This window comes from Gossypium arboreum, chromosome 4, assembly GCF_025698485.1.
Source record: "Gossypium arboreum isolate Shixiya-1 chromosome 4, ASM2569848v2, whole genome shotgun sequence".
Lineage (NCBI taxonomy): Eukaryota > Viridiplantae > Streptophyta > Magnoliopsida > Malvales > Malvaceae > Gossypium > Gossypium arboreum.
This window is the reverse complement of record NC_069073.1, coordinates 63,023,372-63,035,009: the sequence shown is the minus strand read 5'-3', so window position 1 is coordinate 63,035,009 and position 11,638 is coordinate 63,023,372.

Genomic DNA, 11,638 nt, shown 5'->3' with positions numbered 1-11,638 from the left:
GACTTACTAAGCATTAAAATGCTTACCCGTTGCTTTGGCTCTCTGCTTTATAGGTTTCGCTCGTTAGCTATCGGATTCGGGATCAAAGAAGTCGAAGTCATCCACACTATCGAAGCCCCATTTTGGTACAAATTTTGGTTGAACTTTGAAATGGCATGTATAGGACCATCCTTTGTTGAAGGTCATGTACCTTCCGGTTTGTGTAAACTTGGATAGCCATGCGAAAATGGCTTATATCGTTTTAGCATAGAACTATAATCGTTTGTATGTTGACCCTTATGAGGTATGGAATTATTTTGAAACGATTAGCCATTGGAATGGTTAATCATGATCACGCTTTGTGCTATGTATGTAAAAAGGGCCAATTGAATCATGGAAAGTATGAAATAGGTAAAGCCTACTAAAGGCAGATGCTGACAGCAGCAGTGACGTGGATGTGAAAAATCACTAAAAATAGTAGGAATGGTATTAAATAGCAAATAAATTATGTAAGTGTACCTTGATGAATCTACTTTCATATGGAAGAAACGAAATGGTCATATGAGTTATAAGTTAACAGATTTTAAAGTTCTTGTGAAATAGGGCCAGAACGGTTTCTGGATCCCCTGTTCCAACTTTGGAAAATCATTGTAAATTAACCAGAGATAATTAGGAGTCATTCCATATATGTGTAGATTCCTCTCTGAGTCTAGTTTCTATAGAAATAAACGGCATCAGTATTGAAGCCCTGTACAGGAGATATCCAATTCGTAACGCACAAAGGTCAGTGTAGTCGATCCCTACAACAGGCGAGACTTTAACTAATAAACTGTACTAATTGGCTCGACCAAAATTCTAGAAAAAATATGTAGATGGACATATGAGTCTAGTTTCAGGAAAAATTTACGGAACTGATTTTTGAGTTGTAAAACTCAAGTTATGAATTTTGGAGCGACTAGTACTCAGATTGGCAGCTTGTCTGAAAATTGTCAATAAGTGGGTTGAAGTCTGTTAACACCTTGCGTTCGACTCCGGCGACGGTCTCGGGTTCGGGGTGTTACACTAATAGGCGCTATGTTTATATTTGGAGTTGAGCTTGGTAAGTTTTGAACCTATGTGACAATTTTAATTGAAGTCACGTACATGAGAATTATCGTGGAATAAGTGAAAGGCCATTTTGTTGTATGATTGTAATGAAAACAAAATGATGTATAAAAACGCTTCAAATATCCTATTGATTAGTATATGGAATGTGAATGTGTAACTTGGTGTGAGATTGAACTGAAAGGTCTAAGGAACTATGGTATAGTTCGGTTTGGACGAAGTAATTAGCATCGTTCCATTGTGTTTCCTCTTATGATAATGTTATTAATGGATGGTAGTGCATTGCTTATGGCTTACTGAGTTATGTACTCATTTGGTGCTTATTGTTGCTTATTTAGGTTCTTGATCCATTTTGCGTGCTCGGGACCGTCGTCGAAGTCATCACACCGGCTAGCAACTTTTGATATTTTCTTCTTAGATGGTCTAAGAGAACATTTCGGCATGTATAGGCTATTATGTTTTGTTTGAACTTGGTATGTAAAACTTTGGATGGCCATGCGAAAATGGCTTATATACGTTTTGAGCATAATGTTATAGTCATCTTGAATGTATATGTTCATTAAGAAGCATGGAAATGTTGGTAACGGTTAGCCATGGGAATGGTCATTCATGATCACTTTTGGTATATGTATGACAAACTCTAGTTGATCCATGGAGGATCATGAAATAGGTAAAGTTGCCTTAAAATAGATGCTGACAGCAGAGTGATGTAGATTTGAAAACTCACTAAAAATAGTAGGAATGGAATTAAATAGTGAATAAATTATGTGAATGAACCTTGATGAATTTATTTTCATAGGAAAGCAAGAAAATGATCATGTGAACAGTATGTTAAGAGAAATTTAAGTTTTTGTGAGACAGGGCCAGAACGGTTTCTGGATCCCCTGTTCCGACTTTGGAAATTCATTGTGAATTAACCAGAGGTAATTAGAAGTTATGCCATATATGCATAGATTCCTTTTTGAGTCTAGTTTCTATAGAAACAAACGGAACCAGTATTGAAGCCCTGTACAGGGAGATATCCAAGTCGTAATGTGCAAAGGTCAGGGTAGTCGAGCCCTGAAACAGGGGAGACTTTAACTAATAAACTGTACTAATTTTCCTGACCAAAAATTCTAAAAAAAAATTGTAGATGCAAATATGAGTCTAGTTTCGGGGAAAAATCACGAAACTGATTTTCGAGTTGTGGAACGCAAGATATGATTTTTAGGGTGGCGGTGGACGCAGCCTTGCCACCGCTGGAAAATTTTAAATGGATCGTGAGATTAATTAAGTTAAGTCTATATGCACCTTGTGTTCGACTCCGGCAATGGTCTCGGGCACGGGGTGTTACATGCCATCTTAATACTTGATTGAAAACTATTGTTGTAAGCAAATTCAATCAAAGGTAAATACCGTTCCCATGAACCACTAAACTCAAGGATGCAACATCTTAACATATCCTCGAGTATCTGAATTATCCGCTCGGATTGACCATCGGTTTGGGGATGAAAAGCGGTGCTAAAATGCAACTTGGCACCCAAAGCTTCTTGCAATTTCTTCCAAAATCGCGAGGTGAATCTCGGATCTCTATCCGACACAATAGAAATGGGTACCCCGTGTAATCTCACAATCTGAGAAACATACAATTCAGTTAGTTTATCCAATGAATAATCGAGACGACGGAATAAAATGAGCCGACTTAGTCGATCTATCAACAACAACCCAAATCGCATCTTTCTTACTCACGACAATGGTAACCCAGATACAAAGTCCATTGTGATTCGTTCCCATTTCCATTCAGGTATCATGATCGGTGAAGTAAAACTCAGAGGCACTTGATGTTCCGCTTTCACTTGTTGGCATATTAAACACTTCAAACAAAATCGGAAATGTCTCGTTTCATACCATGCCACCAAAGCGACGTCTCGGATCGTTGTACATTTTCAGTACTCCGGGTGAATTGACATTCGGCTACAATGAGCTTCGTTCAGAATCGTCGAAATAAGTTCTGAATTTCTTGGAACACACAAACGACTTCTGAACCTCAAACAATCGTCATCATAAATTTGAAACTCTAATTCCATATTCGAAACACGTTCAGCCCGTTTTGCAACTAATTCATCATCGACTTTCTGAGCTTCACGAATTTGATGAATCAACAATGGTCTAGCCTTTAATTCCGTTACTAACACATTGTCGGATAGAACGGACAAGTGTACATTCATCGCTCGTAAAGCAAACAGTGCTTTACGACTCAAAGCATCCGCAACCACATTAGCCTTTCCTGGGTGATATAGTCAATGACAAGCTCATAATCTTTTAACAACTCGAGCCAACATCTTTGTCGCAGATTCAAGTCTCTTTGAGTCATCAAATATTTGAGACTTTTGTGATCCGAAAATACATGGCACTTCTCACCAAATAAGTAATGTCGCCATATTTTCAAAGCAAATACGATGGCAGCTAATTCGAGATCATGGGTTGGATAATTTTTCTCATGTGGCTTCAATTGTCTTGACGCGTAAGCTACAACTCGACCTTCTTGCATCAATACACAACCCAACCCAAGTAAAGATGCATCACAGTAGATGACTGAACTCCTTGCACGATTCGGGCTGCACTAGTAATCGAGCTTCCGTCAAATGAGTTTTCAATTGATCGAAACTTTTCGACACTTTTTCATCCATTCAAACTCAACATCTTTTCAAGTAGTTTCGTCATTGGTGTGGCTATCATCGAGAAACCCTTTACAAACCGTCTGTAGTAATGTAAGCAAGTCCCAAAAGCTCCGAACCTCGTAATATTTCTCGAGGCTTCCAGTTAAGTATGGTTGAAATTTTGCTCGGATCAACTCGGATGCCGATGCAGATACCACATGACCCAAGAAGCTAACCTCTCTTAACCGTAACTCGCACTTCATCGAACTTAGCATATAACCGCTTATCCCGTAAAATCTGCAACACTAATCTCGGTGCTCAAAGATGTTCGGTCTCATCTCTTGAATAGACTAAGATGTCATCAATAAACACAACTACAAACCGGTCCAAATCGTCAAGATCGATTCATCAAATCCATAAATACGGCGGGGCATTAGTGAGCCCAAACGGCATCACTAAGAATTTGTAGTGACCGTATCTCGCTCGAAAGCGTTTTGGGTATATCCGAATCTCGGATTCAAGAATCGATAATAACCCGATCTCAAATCTATCTTTGAAAACACCGAGGCTCCCTTTAGTTGATCAAACAAATCGTCAATGCGCGGTATCGATATTTATTCTTTATTGTCACCTTATTCGGTGACGATAGTCGATGCACAACCTCATGGTTCCGTCCTTCTTTTTCACAAACAATACTGGTGCACCCCAAGGTGAGAAACTTGGTCGAGCGAAACCTCTATCCATCAACTCTTGCAACTGAGCTTTCAATTCCTTTAATTCTATTGGTGCCATACGATACGGAGCTATCGAAATTGGTGTAGTCCCAGGTACAAGCTCGATGCCAAACTCTACCTCCCGAACAGGTGGTAAACCCGGTAATTCTTTGGGAAAAACATCCAGATATTCACAAACCACCGGCACAGATTCAGGCTTCTTTTCTAACCCTTTGTCATCAAGTACATACGCAAGGTATGCTTCACACCCCTTTCTTACATATTTTTGAGCCAACATCGATGATATTACAGCTGGCAACCTATTTAAGTCAGTAGGCTCAACTCGGATTATCTTGTTATTTACACACCTCAAATCGATGGTTTTTCTTCTGCAATTTACAATTGCTTCATGTACGGTCAACCAATCCATACCGAGGATAACATCAAATTCATCAAACGGTAAAAGCATCAAATCGGCCGGAAAATAGGAACCTCGGATTACTAGGGGACATTTCTTACACACTTTGTCGACAAGCACGTAACGACCCAAGGGATTTGACACCCGAATTACGAACTCAGTAGACTCAACAGGTAAAGTCTTACTAGATGCTAAGGTTTCACATATATAAGAATGAGTAGAACCAGGGTCAATCAAAGCAATCACATTAGTATTAAAGAGAGTAAAAGTACCGGTAATAACATTTGGCGAGGAAGCATCCTCGCGCAGATAGCATAAGCTCTAGCAGAGCACGAGCCTCGAGATCTGGTTGTAGCATCTCTAGATCCTCTCGATCGCCACTAGCATTGCCCGTATTTCTAGATGGTCTACCCCGAGCAGTAGTAACACCAGGTTTCCCACTCTGATTTACATTCTGTTCAGACAATATCGGGCAATCTTTAATAAAGTGGTCAGCTGATCCGCACTTGTAACAAGAGCGGTCATGGAATCTACAACTCCCCGAATGCCATTTACCACAATACTGGCACTCCGTTCTCTCTCGACGATCATTTCCAACACTGGCGATCGAAGTGACTCGTGCACTCACAGGGGGTCGATCACGATCTCGTCTAGAAAAGCCCGAAGTGTCTCTAGATCGGCCTAAACCATCTCTAAATTTCTTCGATAACTGTTGAAAGGGCCTCCCCGAAGACCTCTTACGAAGCTCCTTTGCTCCCATATCAGCTTTTCTTTTCTCCATACTGAGCTCCTCGGCTTTGCAAGCTCGCTCGACAAGTACCACAAATTCTCAGATTTCTAAAATGTCAACATACAGCTTTATATCATCATTCAGTCCATCTTCGAAATGTTTACACATCACAGTTTCTAAAGAAATGCATTCTCGCGCGTACCAGCTGAGCCTTACAAACTTTCGTGCATAGTCGGTAACCGACATGGAACCCTGTTTAAGTTTAAGAAATGCTTTCCGTTTTTGATCAATGAATCTCTGACTGATATACTTTTTTCGAAACTCGATTTGGAAAAACTCCCAAGTTACTTGCTCCTTGGGCACGACAGAAATCAACGTATTCCACCAATAGTAGGCAGAATCACGTAGCAAGGAGATAGTACACTTTAGGCACTCATCGGGTGTGCAAGATAGCTCATCGAGTACCCGAATAGTGTTGTCCAACCAAAATTCACTTGCTCGGCATCATCGCTGTCCATAGCTTAAAATTTAGTAGCCCCGTGTTTTTGGATTCTGTCAACTGGGGGCTTATTTGACCTTATTTGGTCAATTACCGGAGGTATTGTAGGTGCGGGGGTTGTATTAGTCGGGAATGGGGGTTGTGGAACAGCCGTATTAGTTCGAATGTATTGGTTGAACCAATCATTCATCACGCTATACAAAGCTTGTCTAGCTTCATCATTCAGATTACTAGCAATAGGTTGAGAGTCCGCCGGCACTGTCCCTTGTGCAGGAGCAGGCACTACACTCTCAAGATCATCAGCTACCGCTCGGTTGGGATCGGGATCCATTACTATAAATAAACACATTTTCAATTGTCAGAAATCACCACACTATCAAATAATCACATAATGGCATGTATAGCTAGACCCAAACGTATTACGGTAGTCCTAAAATTGACTAAACCGTAGCTCTGATACCAATAAAATTGTAACACCCCGTACCCGAGACCGTTGCCGGAGTCGAACACGAGGTGCAAACAGACTTAATTCATTTATTTACACAGTCCATTTTAAAATTTCCAGACAAGCTGGCTAACTGCGTCACTGTCACCTTAAAAATCATATCTCAAGTTCCTAAACTCGAAAACTAGTTCCGTAACTTTTTCCTGAAACTAGACTCATATTTCCATCTACAAATATTTTTCTAGAATTTTTGGTCAAGCCAATTAGTACAGTTTATTAGTTAAAGTCTCCCCTGTTTCAGGGTTCGACTACTCTGACCTTCATGCATTACTACTTAGATATCTCCCTGTACAGGGCTTCAATACTTATTCCGTTTGTTTCTAAAGAAACTAGACTCGAAAAGGAATCTATACATATATGGTATGAATTCTAATTATCTCTGGTTAATTTATAATGAATTTCCAAAGTCAGAACAGGGAATCCAGAATTCGCTCTAGCCCTGTTTCACGAAAACTTAAACATCTCATAAAATACGGCTCATATGATCGTTTCGTTACTTTCATATGAAATAGATTCATCAAGGTTCGATTACATAATTTATTCACAATTTAATTCTATTCCTACTATTTTTAGTAATTTTTCATATTCACATCATCGCTGCTTATTCAGATTCTGCTTTTAAGGTAGACTTTACCTATTTCATAATTTCCATGATTCAACTAGCCCTTTAACATACATAGCACAAAAATATGATCGTGATTAACCATTCCAATGGCTAATCATAGCATTTCCACACCTCTCAATAACCATATATATACAAAATGATTATAACGCTATGCTCAAAATATATAAGCCATTTTTCGCATGGCTATCCAAATATATACAATACCAAAGTACTTGACTAACAACAAAAGGGCAGCCCTATACATGCCATTATCAGAGTTCAACTAAAAGAGTACCAAAAGGGCTTTGATAGTGTGGGTGACTTCGACTTTGACACTCCCGAGTCCGATAGCTGACAAACCAAATCTATAAAACAGAGAATCGAAGAAACAGAATAAGCATTTAATGCTTAGTAAGTTTTGAGCAATGAAATTAGGCACAACTGAAGTATAGCATTCATATGACTAAACGGATAATTTCATATAAACATATTCTCAAAATCATACCTACTTCACATTTCCAACCCTTATATTCATACATAAGGGATCAACTTAACCAAAGGCCTAAGCTTATTAATCGATCGAGCGAATACTATTTAAAAGGAATCAACTATTCCAATGCATATACGAAACATACCTCATCGTTGGGATTTTACGAGCTTATTAATTGAAATTATTACAGCAAGATTGCTCATTCCCAAACCAAGTCCTTGAGATTTAGCGGATATAGCTACTCGCTCAAATGCCTTGGGACTTAGCCCGGTTATAGTAACTTCGACAAATGCCTTCTGGACTTAGCCGGATATAGTAACTCGCACAAATGCCTTCGGGACTTAGCCCGGATATAGTAACTCGCATTAAATGCCTTGTGGCTTAGCCCAAATTAGTCACTAGCACAAATGCCTTCGGACTTAGCCGGTTATCATCCGAATATTCATGCACATATCAATAAATCATGACACATCTATATTTCATTTTCATAACTAGAATTCAAACACAAGTCACTTATCAAGCATTATCATTTTCAGCTCAGTAGCTACATACAAAGAGCATGATTTTGATTTGCTTATAACATGATCTAATCGAATCATAATCTAAGTTCCATTACTCGAAAACTTACCTCGGATGTTGTCGAACGATTTCAACGGCTATTCGATCACCTTTTCCTTTCCTTTATCGGATTTAGTTCCCCTTTGTTCTTGAGCTTAATTTAACAAATAAATTGATTTAATCATTTTGAACATCAAAGAGAAACTCAAGGTACTTAGCCCATGTATATTAGCCATTAGAGTAATATGTGTATGAAATCATGAATCAAATTCAACATATTAGCCAATATTCTCCTTTAGCCGATTTTCTAAGTCAAGATAAAGCCATCAATATGCTTATCTATAGCCTAACGTACAACATCAATCTATGTATTCATTCATGTGGCCGAATATGCATGTCTATGTTGAGGCCGATTGTATACTTAATACATTCTACAAATATGGTCACTTGTATTGACTAATTACCATTTTGTTTCAAGTTCAAAGCTCGGCTAAAACACATATATACACTAGTACTCAAATACTAACATTTGCACTTCACCTTAATAGCTAGCTTAGCAACCCTTAATTTAACATATAATTGTTCATAACACAATTAAAGCATCCTCTCCATTCCATCAATTCAAAACACATACATTACTCAATAATATTCAAAGTCACATTCGGCCTTAGTACACAACTTGCTAGCCAATTTTTCTCCATCTAGCAACTAGTGCACATATGTGCTCATTTGTTAGACTCTACTTCATCTAACATGAACAACAACTATATTTCTCTTCTACTTCCTACCATGGCGAATGCTTCATGAAGTTGCTAAGACCTACCTTTTCAAATTCTCACACACTCACATCCAATCCTTTTTTGTTGAGCACTCAAACTCTATCATCTTCATACCTCATCAACACAACATCAAACACCAACCAAGAAGGACAACATCCATGGCCGAGTATCATCTCCATCACATAGCAAAGATTTAAACCATGGGCTAGGTAGAATTCAAGCTAACAACTAAAAATATGCATGAATTTCATGGAATAACATCAAACATACCTCAACCTAGTTACAAGCATGGCCGAACCTCTTCAACCCTTTTTCCTTTCTTTCCTTTGATTTTTCGGTCAAGAAGAGCAAAATGAGAACTTTTTTTTTCTCTTTTTTTTTTCATCACCGATGCTCCTTTTTTTTTATTATTCCTAACATAAAACACTAACATAAAATGTTTATAATACCTTTTAACCCATAGCATGGCCGGCCACTAGTTCAAATTTTGGGTAATTTGACATGCAAACCCATCATCTTTATAACATGCATTAATAGGCCACTTACATTTTCCTAGCACATTTCTAAATTTTCTCAATTAAGTCCTATTAACTAAATTCACATGCAATCGACTAAATCGAAGCTTAAAACTTTCACACATTCATATTCACATATTCTAGACAATAAATATCACATTCAAATACTTCGGTGACTTGGTTTAGCAGTCCCGAAACCACTTCCCGACTAGGGTCAATTTAGGGCTGTCACAATTTTATTCAAAAAACATAAATTCATTTTTCAGGTCATTTTCATTTTGGAGAAAACCACATTCATGTCCAAATGATTTCATTTCTCCATTTTCATTTTCATTTTGGAGAAAACCATAATAATTTCAAAATGTTTTCATTTCTCCATTTTCATTTTCATTTTGGAGAAAAACAAAATTGTTTCCAAATGATTTCCCAGTTATCCATTTTCACCATTTCTATTCTTTTTTATTCATTTGATTCAACATGCAATTCATTTTTAGTTTCAATGAGCTAGCAGGGGGACCAATTGGACTTATGTGATCGAGGCTTAAATGATTTATAATTAAGTTAAAACTTTTTGCATATTAATTATAGACTCATTTACTCACAAAGTCATTCTACTATAGTATTGTGACTGAGCTATCCCCAACAACATACCATTAGAAAGCATCTCAATCAGTGCTCATTCAATGACCTTGTCATTAGTGTGTTTGATATGATCCTCGCTATGTGTTGAAATAACGAGTCACGATTTTAAGTTTTCGGTTATTTTTAACAGGTACTCTTTCAATACGCTCGATCAAATTACCATGGGCGACCTAAGAGTAGGTGGCCCGCTTGCATTGGCACCAAATCACACACCACTTCATCTTGGTATTTTCCAATAGAAAATGCCACAACAGCTTGCTTGGTCACTTTGAGTTCACCACCTTCATTGAGCCATTGCAACTTATAGGGGTTAGGGTGCTTAGTCGTAACTAAGCCAAGTCTCTCCACTAGCATGCTGCTCGTGACGTTCGTACAGCTTCCACCATCGATTATTATACTACACACTTTGTCTTGGATGTGACAACGAGTGCAGAATATGTTCTTCCATTGTTTTTCACCTTTGACACTTTTAATACACAAACTCCTTTTAACAATGAGGATCTCACCTTCAACAAGATATTCTAAATCTTCTTCTTCGTCGGTGGGGTTTTCAGGCTCTTCCTCTTTTTCTTCTTCGGACTCAATTTCTCCATTGGCTCTAACCACCATAACTCATCAATTGGGACATTGACTGGCTATGTGTCCCCTCCCTTGGCACTTGAAACATTTTATGTCCCTTTTTCGATTAGGGACAGACTCATTTTTGCCTTTACTCGTCTCACCACTTGGTTGATTAGACTTTGTGGATACAACAGACTCTTTGGATGGAATGAGGGCTTTATTGGCTCCTTGTCCCCCCTTCGTGGTTGTGACATTGGAATAAGGTTGGTTAGCTCCTTTTCACTTCAATTGCTTTTCAACCTTAACAGCCATATGGACCATGTCTATCTCTTTGACATAGTGTTGTAATTCCACTATGTTGGCAATGTCTCGGTTTAAACTCGCAAGAAATCTAGCCTTTTTTTCCTCACGATCTTCCTTGATGTCAGCTTGGATCATGGCCACTTCCATTTTTTTATAGTAATCTTTGACACCCCGGCTGCCTTGGGTGAGATTTTGCAATCGTTGATACAATTCTCGATGATAATAGGATGGAATGAAATGTTTCCTCATGATTACCTTCATCTCGGTGTAAGTAGAAATAGGTCGCTCACCGTTCGTCCTTTGGCTAATTGTAAGTTGATCCCACCAAATGATGGCATAATTCAAAAACTTAATGGCAAGAAGTTTCACCTTCTTGCTCTTTGAGTAATTGTGGCACTCGAAGACTAGTTCAATCTTCTTTTCCCACTCCAAATACGCTTTGGGGTCGGCTTTCCTTGGAATGGTGGAATGGCCATCTTGATGTTCTTAAGATTATCATCTACATGTCTCTTTCTCTAAGGCCTCGAATTCTATGGCCTTGTCACCTTTCACTACGAACCGAAGCTTGGTCACTTTCATTATCATTAGGCTCATAAAGG